Raw genomic sequence first — 17,708 nt, forward strand, 5'->3', positions numbered from 1 at the left:
ATACCTCTAGTTTCATGTTGATTCAACCTTTGTCAACAATTATCTTCACAGTATGTCTCTTCTTGTCCTTGATTTCACTTTATTTGCTACTAGTGTATCTTCACTTTTAGCTCTGAATTTAAGTTAGCAGCTTTTAACTGATGTATGCTGGTTATCAAAGCACTAAGAAATGCAGAAACCTTCTTGAGTTATTTCCATAGTTACATATTTAGCAATTATATTGAAGTACTGAAAATATCCCCATGGCCACATCTTGGGGCTTCTTCTGTCTAGTAAGAATGATTTCTAACCATTATTCAGCTATATTAGTAGCTGTAAGAATGAGCAAACAAATGTCATCAGTTTGTTTGAGAGCCTTTGTCCTATGTTGACACTTCATGAAGCAGAAGTTTTAATAGTTGGCTGGACTTCAGTCTTGTAACAGGGAACCCCTCCACATAGATGATTTCAGAGTTGTTGGATGAAGCAAGAAACTGGAATCTCCCTTTGTCTTAAGATGTGTCTTCTGGTTTACTTTAAAAGCTGTAAAATCTTACTAATGCATCATTCTGCATCATTTAAGCATAGTATTTCAGTGGTTAAGTCATAAGTTGATATCTAAATTATTTTTAATTCTTTAGGCAGGTCTGGACAATAGGTAGTTGCTTTTCTTTCAGGTATGAAATTTAGCCTCCATGCTCTTTTTACACTGCCTTGTAACGAAGTAGTCTCATAAGTAATCATGGAAAACAAGTTATTTTTACTGTTACTATGTAAAATTTTAGTGGATTAACTTGGCTAATGGAGGAAACTAATCTATTGCCACATACAAACTACATCTGGAGACTCAGCCTTTTTGAGATAAACTTTTCTTATTATAAAAATTAAATTCTTCATTATTAAAATATTTCAGAATATGTAATTTTGTTCCTTGTTTGTGGTAAATCTATTCATAAAGCATAATACAATAAAATACATAGCATTTATTGAAGGAAAATACCTGTCTGTATGTTCTGTCTCTCAAGCTCTGCTAAATTATGCACATTGTCTTCTGAAAAATGCCAAACAACAGCATGCTTTAATTTGATTTTTTTATTATTATAGTGTTTGTGCTGCTTTTAATTTACAATTAAAAGGCATGGAAAAGGTATGTAGCAGATATTAACAGGAAAGTGCCTTTGGGAACATGTTAATAACGATAGACATCCCCAGTTAATGAATGTTATATTGGTTTAGCCTATGACTAATTAAATAAATGTTTGTAACACCTTCCTATCACGTATATTAACCAGACCACAGCAAACTTAATATTTTGATACTAATGGAGATACAAGTTCACCTCCTGACCTTTGTGACACCATTAATCTGCTTCAAGATTTCATTTCTCTTCTATGTATTATAGTTATTCTGTTAGTTTTATCAGGTTCTGAACATGCTGAAAACACTTCAGTTAACTGAATATCACAATGTCCTGTTCAGTGAGAAGATAAAGAGTGCAGCAGCAAAGCAGCCTGTATTCTTAGCTTCTTAACTCTGCTGGCTTTGACCAGTGCTTACCATGTGCAGTATTTATGGTAAACCCTGCAGAGTAGAGAGATTTCAAGCCCATCTAAAGACATTCTCTGGATAGAGATGGAGTTTATCCTATGGTTATTAACAGTGTATCCTCTTTCCAATTTTTCTCCTACAAGGAAAGATTGTTCTTTCATTTAAAACTTGATGTATGTCTAGGCTTTCCAAATTTTTATAGCGCTTTTCTTTGAGGGATTTTTTTTTTTTTTTAAATCCAAACACGGTACTCACAGACTGGAGCTTATGTTCTAAACTTGCACAAGAGATTATTCTCTATGAAGCACAGCAGGTGTCTCAGAAACTGAGGTAATTTAAATGCTGTGTGTTCACCTAATTTGTAATCACTGTTAAAACAATCAACAGGACTCTTCCACCACACAGTTTAAAGCTGCACGTCTTAAATGATAAAAATATACAAAAGGAATCATGATTTCTTTTTCTGAATAATTAGGGCAGTTGCCAGTGGGAAGAGGCAGTTCTTGGAGGTGTTTGGGTTGGTTTTTTTGCTTTTTCTCTTTGCTTGTGTTTGGGTTTTTTTTTTTTTTTTTGCTTGGTTCTTGCTTTTAAAAACATGAAAGCCTTTTGAACCACAATTTAACTATTAGTATATTTATTAAGTGTAGAGTGAATACCAAGGACTGCTTTGCGTTCCTCAATAGGCAGTGTCATTTGCTCCATTTTTTGAATGTGCAGATCAGTTGATATGATCTGAAGTTTTTATTTTTGTATTATGTATAAATGAGGTATATCCTGTTGAAAAGATCAAAGCTTGAGTATTACTTCTATTCAGATCTTCCCGTGATGCAAAATGTCAAGTGCAGATGTTTTTACTAGATATCTTTCTTCAGTTTCTCTGTGATTAAGGATCTTGACAGCTAAAAGTAGTACATCTCTCCAGGACTCTGTAAGAGTAGTCATACAAGAGCTAAATCTAGCACTTACTGTAATTTTTCCTCTTAAGAGTGTAAAATTTGACAATTTTGTCTATTTTTGTGGATTAACAAAATCCATAGTACTATTTATCTCCCTTCCTTAGTTTTGAGAACTTTGTCAAAGTACTACAAAAGGAAAAAGGGGCCTGGCACTCAGGTTTTTCATCTTCACTTATTGCCTTCCGTTTCAAACTCAGGTGATTCTATCATCTAACTAAAGATCCTTAATAAATAAAAATTATGCTTTAATGAAAATACATCTCTTTAAGCCTGTTCTCACAGTCTTCTACAGATATATGCATTATAACCATAGTATTCAGTAAAGAAATAACAAAGGTTACTTGAAGATAGATTATTTAAAAGACGATGCTGTGCTCTTTTGATATAGCTACCTTTGCTCTGATTCACAAGACTTTGCTTATGCTGGAGTTTATACGCGTACACAAATGTACCAAAATCAACCTCTATGTCCCAAATTTGAGGCAGTAATAGGTTTTATGGCTTAGAGGAATATGGAAATGCACAATAATCTTGATTGTTTTGGCCTTTCAAGGAGTGCAAATTCAACTGTTTCTTTTCAAATTCAGTTTTATATGTCAAATCCAATTAACAGGATTTGTTCAGCTTACAAGAAAAAACAGATGGGAAGACTTCAGTGGCAATGGGCTGGAAAAAACAGTATGCTGCTATTTCATATTCCTTTTCACATTCCTCTATATAAAATTACTTAGTCAAGGGAGGAGCCTTGACTAAGCTATCCTAAAGACTCATTTTCTGGAGCTTTCCTCATATTCTGGCTAGCCCTGCGTGTGATACTCTCATCCCACCATGCTGTGATGGGTGGGTTAGAGGAGATGATTAATTTGACTATTAGACTGATGAAATGATGTTTGATGCTACCTCTTGCTAGTGACCTCTTTTGATGAAAGTAACATGAATCAAAGGAATGAGGCATATGGTGGAAAAAAAATGTAAGCTCACTTATATTTAATTACGCCATTGGTCTGCAGGTATAGCGAAAGGTGAGGAAAGGTTCTTGTCTGCTAGTGGAAAGTGCACTTTCTGCAGCATCTCTGGCTTTCCCCCACCACCCTGTTTTTTTTTGCCTGTCTTTCTGCCTTTTCTTTTCTTTTGCTTTTTTTTCCTCCTTAGAACAAAAATGGTACACGCACATGTTTATGCCTATATTTCATATTCATCCTTATGGGCAGAATTTCTTTAGTAATGATGTGTTGCAGTCTAAAATATGACTCATCACATAATAAAACCTTATCAACTGGGGTAGTTCTCAAAAGTTTCTTGCACTTTAATATTCAAAATGAGTCTCTGGGGGGAAAAAGAAGCAGCCCCTCCAGAAAGGTGCTCATGAGACCTACATGAAGAGTCTCAGCCATGGGCTAGGTCACTGACACGATTAGGCTTCCTGCAGCCCCTACTGGAAGACCACACAATCTCAAACTATGGCAACTGTGGATCTCCCTTAGTACTTTGGCTGGTGATCAGTGCTGATTTGGAATGTGGAAGAGGCCGTTCTCACGTCAGAAGTAAACAAGCTAAAGAGCATCCTTTTCATGCTGCTTGTAGTAATTCACTAAAGCTACATTCCAGAGGTTGTAGTCCATTTTCTCTGAAAATTTTAATGCATCTTCATGGAGAAGGATAGATTGCTGTAGGAGGGAATAGATTCTCTGTCACATCCTCTAGATTGAAGATGTCCTGTATGTGATCTGGTGGGTATTTTGCAGGGAAAGTCCTCTGTGTTTGTTGTTCAAGTGCTAGGTTTTCTCAAAATACGTGAGATGAGGTCTTTCTGCACTGTTAAAGTATATGAATATGTACTGAAGCTGTTTATGGTAGGGGAGTTGGGCTCCTCTGCTTCATGTCTTTGGTAGAAGATCTCGGGTAGAAGATGGGTAGAGCAGACAACCTTTCCCTCTGAAAGAGCTAACTCCTGAATTGTAACTTGTATTTAACCATGGAGTTGCATGGGTTAGCTGTGCACCAAATTAAAAAACTTCTAGTGAAAACCACTGAACAAGTTTTTTTCCTCTGCGAGAAGGCTATTTACATCAAGAGGTTGAAAAGTAAGTCAAATTGGTCAAATTATTGTCCCTCAAATATATCAGAAGTTCTCTGAACTATGCAAGCACACACTGAAATAGCAGGCTGCCAAAAAAGTTCACTTAAATGTCCAGACTCACAAAAAAAGATGTGGTTCTTCTGCTTTGTTATCTGGCCTTGAAGAACAGTGAGAGACCTGAACAACAACATCTTGCTGTTAAAAATATCTGAGTATTTTTTCACAAAAGATGTTGTGATATTGCTTTCAGAAACACTGTATACTCAAAGCTAGAATGTAGTTGTTATTCTCCAGTCACTGCACTCCTGTGATTTCATTTGCTGGTTATGACTGCTTTTTTCAAATGCTTGTATTGTTGAACAAGTATTGAGAACAAGGATGGTAGCATTTATCTTTATAGGGTAGTATAAAGGAAATTTGTTCCCTTAAATAAAAATTTAAGAAAATGTCATGTGAATTCAACTTTCAGATGTGAGAGCACATCAGTAAGAAGAAACTTCAATGTACATGAAAAGCAGGGAAATTCTTGAACTGTGTCTGAACCTAAATTAATGGTAGTGTTTAGGTCTGGAACCTGTTCTGTTTTGGATCCCCAAACCATTTAAAGTGAGGTGAAAAGCATCTAATTTAACAGTGAGATGGTTTTAAAAAGAAGAGAACTTGATAGAGAAAAAGTCCGTTGTTGATTTGGCTGACCAACTATTCATTTTAGACTTGGAGGGAGGGGATTTACTTATGTTTGGGTAACACTGAGTAGGAATGATATACTCTTTTTACTTAGATTTTCTCAGTGCAATGTGAAAAAAAGGCTGTTCTTCCATTTACAATTTTTAAATTGATAGGTTTTCGCTAGCACATGCTCCCCTAATTAAAATAATTCTTCTAATTCTGACTCCCCTATCCAGTGGATAGGAAAATCCCACATTTATTGGAGCCCTGCAAACCCCAACAATATTTTTAAATGTAACTAATTTATTCTCATTTTGCTTAATTTTGTCTTTAACCTCAATATTCCAAAGTCTCCACAAAAGCATCTTATTTCTTTTTAAGCCCGCTAGTGCTGGAAGTATACTTCTGTTTAAGGAAATAAAAATAACCACAGGAATCCTGAAGTCTTTAGAGGACTGGTTAAAACAGGGCTTTCCCTGCTCCTTCTTGTATTAGACTTTGCTAATATATTTGGTATCTCAGGTTTAAAATTGTTATTGGAACAATGAAATTTTTAGCAGTGCAGGAGAAGAGATTTATTTAATATTTAAAAGCTCAATCAGTGCTGCAAAAGCTGGAGAGAAGCCATTTCCTTTCTGTTACAGAGTTAGCTTGGTTATGGCTCTCACTGCTACAAAACTGACGTTTTTTATTCCGTTAAAATATGACTTTTTTTCCTCCCCCTAGTCATTAATCAAAAGTAGTAGTAAGTTCATGATTAAGTGGTTTATGAAGAGCAGTAAATTTTATCAGGGAAAGCAGAAGATTTATGTCTCTCTTTAAAATTATAATTTTTCCAAAGGTACACAGCAGCATTCCAGTAGTCTGTTTTCCTTCAGATGAAATTCTGGGAAAGCTCTTAGATGCAACTTTCCTGTTTGTTCATAGATGGCTCTTTGGTCTTTAGATGCCCTCTGTTTTTAAGGGCATCTGTTTGATAGAGATGGGCAGAGTGCTGTGAGCTCCTGGATAGCCCACAGAATCACAGAATTGTCATGGTTATAAATGACCTTTGAGATCAACATGTCCAGCCACCAAAACCCCATTCTTCCATGTCCTTCCATGTGCATGTGTGTGAACTGGGAGAATAGCATCATAATTCCAGTTACCCTGAGCTTTTGCACCCTCAGTTCATGTGTATTGTGAGAAACAGGGTGTTTCAGCAATTTAGCAAACTCCCTGCCATTTCCACAGAATCCCTGATGCTGGAAAGGACCTCTGAGATAAATCAAGTCCAGCCTATGAACTAACTGCCACAACAGAACTAAGTTTTCACTCCCAAAATAGTATCAATCTAGAAGACCCGTGAATCTTGCTATAAGTCATACAGATATTGATATAGAAATTGGTTGAAAAAACAAAATTAGTTTATACCTCAATCCCATTCTGCAAAATGTCTCTTAAGTCTCTCTTGAATTTCTCCACAACCACTAAACATTATATTCTCCCTTAGATGCTTTATCTTGATTCCTTTCATGCAAACAGCAGAGAATCCTGACATCCAGTGTCACTTTGTTGTGAGATCACTAGACTTCCCACTATACTCTTCTGATTTTGTCATAAAGAAAGAAGTCCATACAAGCTGATGCTGATGCTTTTTGAGATTTCTGGCTGTTGCTCTATTAGCTGGAGCAGTGGCAACTTCAAATGGTCAATGGAGCTTCCTGCATCACTAATGTACAAAAGAAACCACAGCTAGGGCTCTTCAGTTAGGGCTTTGGAGAAGACCAAGCAAGGGGTGACAATGGAACATCTGATTGTATTTTTTCTGTTTATGAACCAAATGTAGTTAGTGGGTCATGAGATGAAGAGTCCAGCTATTTACTAAGCGGTTCTGAAAGTAAAGCCAAAGCCCCATTAAAAAAATTGATTTTTGTGTCTTCATACATCCTTGTCTTGGTTTAGTGGACAGGGTGAAGCAAAGCCCTGTGCTTTGACAGAATTGCTCTCTGTTACTCCTCTTCACAATTACAGGAGGTGAATAAGAAAGAGAGACTTCAAGGTTGGAAGTTCAAATCAGAACAGGTTTGCTGGAATAGGGAAGGAATAGTAACACATAGAATGAGAAATAAATATACAAATATATACAAAGCCCAATATTGATGATCAAAGATATAAGCATCCAAGGGTCACTTGCAGCAGAGCTGCCTTGGGAACAGGGTCCATGGCACTTCCCAACACCCAGTTGATTTGGACCCTGCTGAGTAAAAGGTGAGCTGAAGACAAAGCAGGAGCCTCTCTCCAAAGCGGCAAGGAGAAAGAGAGCAGGAGAGGGCACCCTTCCAGTCCTCCTGGCTTTTCATAGAGTGTAGAAGGTAAAGGCAGGGATACTGACCCCATCTGTTCTGCTGTTCTGGCTGCCTCCTCCGGGATTCCTCCAGGTCCTGAACACCTTCTCACTAGTTCTGTGTATTGATATCAGTAGCCTGGGTCCTCTCAAACAAAACAAATCCTTCTCACAGCAGTAAATTATGTATTCTACTCTTAGTAGGAGCTAAGTACTAGTTTTACAAAGGGGTTTCATTGTTTACCTCCCTTTAAAGTCAACAAATACTAAGTGACTATTACAGTATAATGTAAACATAAATACCTTTGTGAGCGCAATCCTGAATGCTTAGGAACCAATTCTGGTGAATTTAAAGCCAAATCCTATAGAGTCAGAGCCTCCTGCTGCAGTCTCTATTCTCCTGGATAGTACTTAAAATTGTTCATGTTAAATTGTTAATTTATTCTGGCCAATAATGTTGCATGAGAAGGTGCCTTTTGCGTCGTCAGGTCTTGTTTCCCTGTTACACTTGGCAGATTTGTATTAAAGTCTTCTAGAAACTGATTGAACTTTATCTTAGGCATTTCTCAGTCTTTTGCTACCACTCTCTCATCCCAAGGTTGTTCTAAAAATGTGAGTTGTCTGGAGCTAAATAACTGACTTGTCCTGCCATCCCTCATGAATGAACAAGCTCTGTTTTCAGTACTACTCCTGCTTTTGTGCTGCCCTCAGGCACAAGTGATGGGGAAATAGTCAGATAATTGCACCACTGTCAGTGTAATGTTTTTCATGCACTCTTGGTGGTATTGGGTTTGAAGAACCAAAAGAGGTAAAGCCAGTAACAAATATTTTCTGAGTGTGTAGGTATGATCATGGACTTACAGAAGGAGCGGCCTGTTGTGTAAAATAATGTCATGTCTTTATGGTTACTTTTAAAATAAGCTGAAAAATATCTTTCTATTTCTAAATGAAATAAGTAGTTCATATTGAATACATAGACATTTTAATATGGATGTTTCTTTAGGTATTTATCTGGCCAGGAACATGTAGATTTTACTGTACTGTTCTGTAGCACAATAACATGAGAAATGTGTCCTATAGGATAAGCTATGCAGAAAAGTTTAGGCATTCCCACTGGATTCAGCAGCCTAATCACATGCAAAGCTACAAATGGCTTTGAGGTGCCTACTGTCTACAGAATCTGCAAAAAAGTTCAGATTTCACTGCTAGAAAAATACAACAATCTCAGCCACCTACTGTGCTCTAGCCTTTGATAAATAGCAGGCTCCAAATAATCAATTGCTCTCTTGACAATTCTTTGTGTTGTATTAATTGTTTCTTAATCGTGCTGTGTTTTTTATTTGCTCTCCTTTTTTTGTTGATTTACTTTTGGTCACACACCTGTCCAATGAATATGAAAACAGTAATTTGGAATAAGACTCCTTTGAAAATAAAAACTGTGTTTAAAAACTCTGACTTGATAAAGTTTATTTTACTTTCTGGAACTCAACAAAGTTCCTTTCAACTTGATTTGGTAGTCAGGAAAAAATAACTTCAAATAAGGATGTTGCATTCCAAGTCTACAGTGACAGTCTATCCTAGGGAGATTTTTCCTCCTTGAGATATATTTTTTTTTTTGAAATGCATGTTTCAGGAATACAAATCACACTTTTTTTTTTTCCTCACTGCTGCATTTTCTTTAAGAGAAGGTATTATCCTTCATGTTCCCATGTTAATACAGTTTCCTGCATTTTATGGACATGTTTTTTTCTTCCCTGTTGTATTACATATGTTAATTCTCATTTCCTTGCAGAATCTTAAAGCAGAACTATTGTCTTACTTGGGAACTAAATGCAGACACTTAGATTCATTCCAAGTATTTAGAGGAGGAGCAATAGAACTCCTGAAGGGACATTAGCCTCATTTATGTCTTTCTTCTCACAACATCATGGAAAGAATCAGGACTGAATTCTTGAGTGGTGAAATTCAGATAGTGCCTGTAGATGAAGTCACTTGACATAGTCTCTTAGAGATCTTGTAGCCAAGCCACAAGAATGTAAATATCAAGCATTCTGTAACAGATGGAGAGGTTTTCTTCAGCATGTTAACTTCATAATAATTTGCATTTGGGGAAAGATGTAGACAGGAATAAATGTAAACAGGAAAACTACAATGCTTACTGACTGTAGATACTAGATTAGTTTGGTAGTTTAGAATGCTGTATTAGTAGTGCCATGCTCTATTAGATAGCTGCCTTCATTTCTTTGTAGCTCTCAATTCTCTATCTGTATTACACTTCCAAAATTTGATTTTCTGTGACTTGAACTAAAATAATTTCCCATAATATCCATGTATGTTATGTCATTTCTCATTGGGCAAGCTGGTCACAAGGCACCATGCCTGTTCACAGACCCATGCACATCCATGTGCCACATACCTACTTGAAGCTCAAAAATCCATGAAAGCCATGCAGTGCTGAAATACAGACTTCAGTTTGTGATCCAATATAAATAAAGGATGTTATGCTTTTATGCAAAGTACAAATATTTATTCAACTTCAGAAATTCACAGCTCTGGAAAGACAAATTAAACATGGTGTCTACTAAGATGAGTTAACGTTATAGAAGTCCCAAGGAAGGCAGGATATTTTCATAAACTCAAGAAATGTGTGCAAACGTGGAGAAATTAATGAAGTGTTCTTACTTGAAATAGGGTTTTCACAGAGACTTAGTTGAAGAGAATAGATAATGTTCCATGCATGGGCTGAACATGGCATGAATTATTAAAAGGAAAATGGAAGTTGCTACTAAATAAGCTATGGAAAATGAGAGTTCTAAGACAGGAAGAGCCAAGAGTCTATATGAATGTTTAATACAAGAAATCTGAAATAAGAGAGCAATTTCCACAGAATTCTGAAGGTACAGACGTTTCTACATTTGCATATTATGAAGAGATAATTATATATAGCTGCACATTATGTCAAACAGGTAGATGTGACGATGTCAGAGTCATGATGAGTTCAGGTGCCTCAAATTCTGCTGGTAAAAAGGGGAAGAAACTTTTCCACCTCCCCGCCTGCTTACTGAGACACCTTAATCCTGGAATATGTCTTAAGTTTAGTGCTTGTCCCTCCACTTTTGCTGTCTTTTAGACTCATAAGGAGTGTGTTGTCTCACTGTTTTGGGGTTTCTTTAATTGTTCAGTAGGTCTAACAAATTAAAGAAATAAAACTCTTTATTTCTCTGTGGATTCTGCTTTATTATATGAAGCCATAAGCTTTGCAGTCATGTCCTTGCATGGGCTGATCTCTCTTCTCTATAGTTTCCTCTCATGTTGTTTTTTACTGATGGAAAGTAGGCCTGTGTATATAAATTTTTAATGCTTTGCAATAATCCCACAGGATTTGTGAATCATGGACTGTACTGGGTCTGTGAAGAGAATTTGTATTTAGATAGGAACATAGGTCTGGCATCAAATCAAACTAAGAATTTTTATAGGGTTTCTTCATTTCTTCTTGTTCATTTGAAAGAAGAAAAAGTTTTATATTGCTTGAAAGAGATTTTGAGAAGAAAATCATTAAACAAGATACATAGTTTTCTACAGAAACTGACATTAAGCAGAGGGCAAAAATTGCTGCATCTCTGAAAGAAAGCTAGTGGAGCAGTTACTAAATCATAAACAAAAGGACTAAAATATATTACGTTCTTAAACGAAGCACATTTCAAAAGTACTAAATGCAGTTTTCAGCCACACGATCACTCACTCAAATTATACTAATTACGAAGGAAAGTCCTTGTCTTCAAATCTATGAAAGGTGAAATACTTCAAAGAATAAAACACAGAGCATTTGTGCTTCTGAAACATTTATTTCATGTTTTCACCATTTACTCACTTAGAACATTTTCAATACTCCTCTGTTTATAGAAAGTTCAGAAGAGGTTAATGGGAGTTCTTACTAGAAGAACCCATTTAAGACTGAATGAGTTCTTACCCACTGTCCTGAGACAGAGTAGAAGTTAAAATGAGAGTGTCACATCATTAAGTCTGTCCTTGTCAAGTCCATTTTATTTATTGTTGAGGCCACTGTCACATAAATAACTTTTTACATAGCATTGTATTAAATATACCATATATCAAGGGCTATATTTGCAATGGTTTACACCTCCCGGCTATGCAAAGTGATAAAATGCTTCTGATTGTATGCTGAATTTCTTGTCTTTTTGATTGAATTTGGATGGTGATTATGGTTGGTGATTATTACCATGGTATGGTGATTATCTGGATAGTATCTCATTAGTTTCACACTAGACTTTTTTTTTTTTTTTTTTTTTTTAATAGAGAATAATGAAAAAACATTAATTTGGAACAAGTAACTTGTAGAATTTTTTCTTATAGTTTGGCTACATTTTGGAGAGACAAAGCCTAGCAGACTCGCACCTGCAGCTCACCTCTACAGGCATGACTTTTCAGTGCACATGGGCAGCACAAAACTCTGAGAGCTTGTAATGGCAGAAAATCAGAATTAAGCTGTAATGAAGCTGTGTATGAGGGAAAGCAGGCTCTGAAGAAAAAGAAGTCTCTCTTTTCAGTGTCTTGCATAGCAGCAGCTTCTGCTATAAGAACAACTTGCAAGTATGAGAGAGCTGGAGTCCTTCCCTGCTGTGACTTCCCCAGGCTCATGGGATTGCTGTGTTAGACTGGGAGAGGCACTGATGCTGGGGACAGATGGCAGCAGGCTGTGCCTTGTCTCATCAGCCCTGTCACTGCCTCTCTATGTTCTCAGGGCTCGGGAGAGTTGGAGGTGGCTGCTTGGGGACCCTGTGAGATCTGTTGAGTTACAGACGTGTTAAGTGGGAGGATGTGATGCTGAAGAACACGCGGTGCACCTGAGGTTTGTGAGGGCTTTGAAACCTTCACCATCTCAATTGGGTTCTCTGCCTTCTGCTCCCATCATCTGCAAGAGAAGGTGTTTTAATACAGGGAGAGCAAAAGCTCTGTAATGTGGGCAAAATACCTTTGGGGCAGAGATTTAAGGGACCCATCATAATGCTTCAAGAACAGCAGCATGTCCAGTTTGAAGTCATGGTGAAAGTATAGGAGGAATTACTATTATAACACTCATTATGACCTCAAGGAAGGGAACTGAGTTAGAACCAGTGGGGAATTTTCCAATGGAAAAGCCTTTTCCATCAGAACATATTGCTTCAACAAAACTGAACTTTTCCTGGAAAAGCACATATGGGATCTGAATTGAAATGTACTTTAAGTGAGGGAAGATTTTTTCCAGTCAAGAAAAGAACAGGAAACAGAATATTATTATCGTTGTTGTTATTATTGTTAAGCTTGCTTGTTATTATGTCGAATTGTTAATGTTAATTTATAACCTGTATAAAAATAGTAAGGGCTACAATAGCAAGAAAGACAGCTGAAAGTTGAATCATTCAGTTCTGTGGAGAACCAAATGTCTCATTTTTCCATCAGTGAGATTTGTGTGCAATTCCAAACCATGTTAAGCAGAAAATTGAATCATTACACCTCCGGACACCTCTTGCATCTTCACCACTCAGCTGCTGGTTATTGTAAGGCAGCTAGAACTATTTCACAATTTTCTAAAAGTAGGAGTTACTGCTACAATAAAAGAAATATTTAAAGCTTTTCACAGTACTGTTAAACTATTTAGTATAAATATGGAATACAAAGAGTCTCTGTGAGAAAGCATTTACTATTTTTCCAAATAGGTTAATCTCCTTGAGTTATGATGAAAAATTTTAAGGAAAGTACCCTCAACCAGTGAACTGAAGAGATTACTGAGAGTAATAGTAGCAGTTCCTGTGGGAAATGTGCATCAGTTGACCATCAGACGTGCTTACAAACAAGGTAAATATTACTTCATGTAAGGGTAGGTGTTCTTCAGCACTCCTTCACAGTTTTAAAAATTCTTCACATGTACTATTCTATTTTCTAACTATAATTTATTACTGTTTTTGTTTTTTCCTGGAGACATCACTCATCATGAAATTAACTAATAGCAATCCTAAATGCAATTCTTTGCAGGTAACTACTCCAGCCCTTACGAATGGTTTTGTGTTTGCCGTTGTAAGAATAAGAGTCCAAATCTTAGAATAACCAAGCAAAGAAATGAAGAAATAAATTTAGCATCTCTATATTTCAGGATGAGTCCAAAACCAGTAAATTAGTGAATTGCTAAAAGCTTCTTTCAGAGCTCTGCAGCATCCAAATTTTACAATAAATCCCAAGGCATTTTCAGGTCAAATTACTAATACTGCAAACATAGCATTTCTGTTCTGCTTTAATTTAAGGTCGAAGTCACACAGAGCATTGCATTAAGCAAATTTTTCACACAACCAGAATTAGGAATTACTTCCAATGGATGACAAACAATCTTTCATTGGGGTTCTAGAATATAGACTTTTTCAGGAGTTCTGTGATTTTGCAATTCTTTAAGCTACCCAATGGAGAAGTGACTCAAAGTATAACAGAACAACATTGCTTGCCATAACAATGTGATGGTGATTTTACCTTGACTTTTAAATCAAATCAGGCTTATACAGCCATTACCTGTCTTCAGTTCACCTCAATTTTTTTATGTTCTCCTGTTTAGCCAAATTGGACAAAAATGTAAAGGTATAAAGGTCTCACAAAATTAAAGATCTGAATTTGTGCTCCTGCTGATGCTGCAGGTAGATGTGATTAACCCTGATGTGATCAAAATTATATTGGAAAGCCAACATTTCTATGAATATTTAGCAGTTTGTCCATAGCTCTGAATCAACCAACTGTTTCTTCTTGGCTTGGTCAAATCAGTGGAGTAAGATGAAGGACAAATTTGGGATCTGGAGGGTGGAAGGGAAATACAGATGTCTTTGTGAGAGGTGCTGAGGGACACACAGTGATCACTGAGTTTTGTTTCGTTCTTTTTAAAATATTTTTTTAAAAAGTAGAAACAATAAAAAAATGAAATACAGAAATGTACCTCTTTCAGAATCTTTTTTATGTGTTTCAACCAATGGCTATTATCTTTTTTTAATAACTGGGTTTTAGAGCAAGTGCTGTGTATTCAAAACTCAAAATCATATTGTTTCCATTTATAAAATCACATCAACATATTGGAAAGAGAAAAGGAAGCCTGGCAGTCTAATAAGTGTGTCCAATGTAAGGTATATCCCAGCAATAAAGTTCATGTTTCTTTTTAGTTTATTTTGAATAATCCTCTCCAGTTGTTTTGCAGTTATTCCTTGATAAACTACTGTAATACCTGTTATAACCCTGGAGAATTTCTGCTACGTGTTCAAAAATATTCTGTGTCTGAGACCTCAAGGATGAAAAATGCATATTTTGTTCACTGCTAATTTTACTTCCCTTGAAGTGGAGTAGAAAGTAGGAAACTGGAAGAAACTAATAACATTGGAGTAAAGAGCACATAAAGCAGTCTATGTAAGCATAATGTTTGTGATGAGTAAATCTCTTGACTGCTTCTCCAGTGGTAAAAGATTTTTTTCCTTTAAAAAGAGATGAAATCACACAGCTCAAGATCAAAATTACTTCCTTGTGATTTTCTGTGGATTAAAAGAAAATAATCCTATACATGTTTGGTACCTGATATTCCTCCTCAGATTAAACTTAAATGAAGACAACATTCTTTGAAGACAGTAGAGTTGTTCCAGTGTAAGTTAGTGGCAATACAGAAATGATGATGGCATTTTTACCCATAGGAAGTAGATAGGGTTACTTTAGTCTCTGCAGGATATTCCTCTTACTGCACTTCACTTCAGAGAGTACAGGAAATAGAGTAGATACATTGGTCACATTCTGGAAATTATATTAACCTAAGGCAATTATCAGCAATTTGAATTTCTGGTGCTCAAAACATTTAAAGGTGAGATATGCAGCTCTGCATACTGAGAGTCAGAGGATGACAGACAAGCATATGAAGTTAATCACTCATTTTAGTGAAAAATCATGTAAGATCAGGGGAAATTTATAGAGCTCAATAGGATAGCAGCAACTGTGGAAACCATAAAAGCTAGGGGGGGTTTTTTGTTGTCTTGTTGTTTTAATTTAAGAGAATCATCCAAGAAAAACTTGGTCTGATTTAACTGCGTGTTTTATTTTCCTTCTTTAAAGTTTAAGATAAAAACCATAGTTAAAAAAAACCACTACAGGAATGGATAGAAATGCAGGATGGAAAAGAAAAACTATTAAATTAGATTTTTAAAAGAAAAAAATATTTCAGTTATAGAGAGAGATTAATAGTAGTTTTAAGTCACTTGAATTTGGATTGCTTTGATCTTGCATATACTTAAAAAAAACCAAGTTATTTTATATTAGTAAGCAACTGCAAGCAGTCTTTGTGCGCATCAGTGCTTGTAAACTTGCAAATAGTTCAAACTGAAGCCTAGAGCCTGCTTCTTCTAAAGTCATTTGCAGAACTCTAAACTGACTTTACTGATGTGAATCTGGGACCTTGCTCTGCACAGTAAGCAGCCCCTGGCACAGCTGGGTAGTTGAAACACATCTGCTTCAGAAACAGTAGCGTGTTCAGAAGCAGGAACTGTAGAATAATGAGGAAGGCCCTTCTTGAGGTCATCTCATCCAAACCCTGCTCAAAATGGGATAGCCTAGGGCATTTGCTCAGGACCTTGTCCAGTCAAGTTTTGAATACCTTTGAAGATAAAGATCATTCTTATATGTAAGCTGTTCCTGTTGCTGATAGACTTCAGTGAGATGGTTTTTCCTGATGGTCTATCATCCATCATTCTGTTGCTGTGCACTACCAAGAACAGCATGAGACCATCATTTGGCTGTTACATTTGTCATTATTTCAAGACAGATCAACGTTCGCCTTCTCCTGAAAACTGGACAAACCTTGGTTCTCAGCTTCACTGTTCATATCATGAGTTTCAGCCCACTGTCCAGCTGGGTAACCTTTGCTGTGCTCATTCCATTGTGAAATTTCTGTAGTTACCTCTCCCTAAGTTTCTGTTATACACAATGGGTAAGGGATGTTCTTGGGTTTTTTGGCTGATACTTGCAATGTTCTTTCACTGAACAACAGGAGCAGGAATAAAAGGAGCAGTCTGGTACTTGAAGCCTTTCTTCCGCTTACTTCTGCTTCTTAGTGTAAGAGTTTTGCAACAAAAGAAGATGTACATCTACAGCATAGTTATTTTTTATAATCTCAAGCAAATTGTTTTATAATCTCAAGCAAACAGATGTTTTACATCTGAGTTGTAATACTGTGTCTGCATCACTCAAGACAAATGAAATTGCCAGGAAGCCAAATATTGGTTGTCCAAGGAGTTCGAACACAAGTTATTCTGTGATTCTGTGATTCTGAGAGATGATGAATTTAGATCCAGCTGTCTAAGTGTTTGGAAGACACTACTGTAGTCCTAGTTCTGTTTTACTCCTTCATTTGCAGAAGAAGGCCTGGTGCAGTGGCTGAACAACTTAATCTAACCTGAGTTCACAAGCACTAAAATGCCATAATCAGGAGTGTAGGGTTTTGCATGATGTCAGAACAGGAAAAGGGTACTAAGTAAAACTTCCTTATAATAGATAAAATTATAGGTTTTCACATGAAAATTCTGTGCAATTTTTCAGTAGCTTATAACTTATGTATATCTATAAGCTATACATAATTGCAACGATAATTCAAATACAGAACTTTGCCTCCTGGTGGAGGTGAAGACCATCATCTCTTCATACAATTTTGGAAAAGACAGCTTAGCTGTCTGAACCTTCTGAAACTTCAGAGATAAACTTCAACTTCCTTTGTTTTCCCATCTGTGTCTTCTCTTTTATGACACGCAAGAACTCCAAATCAATATGAAAAGATTAGGTTTTGTTAAAGCAATAGTGCATAAAAAACCACATTGTATAAATTAAGCCTACAGGTAGCTCACACCAACAGAATAGAATTACAACTTTCATTTTAATGTATTTTTTGTGGCTTGCATCAGACCTTTCAGTGATTAATTTTAACAGTAATTTTGAACAGATTAAACATTCCCCTCTTTCTCCCTATATTGTTTGCAAAAGGTCAGTGTGCATTTTAAGCAAATTATCCTGAAAATCCAGAAAAGGAAAAAGCAGAGCCTGCATGGAGAGAGATATATAATCAAATATAGAATACAAATTAAACAGAGGA

The sequence above is a fragment of the Calypte anna genome, chromosome 2, assembly GCF_003957555.1.
Source record: "Calypte anna isolate BGI_N300 chromosome 2, bCalAnn1_v1.p, whole genome shotgun sequence".
In the NCBI taxonomy this organism is placed as follows: Eukaryota; Metazoa; Chordata; class Aves; order Apodiformes; family Trochilidae; genus Calypte; species Calypte anna.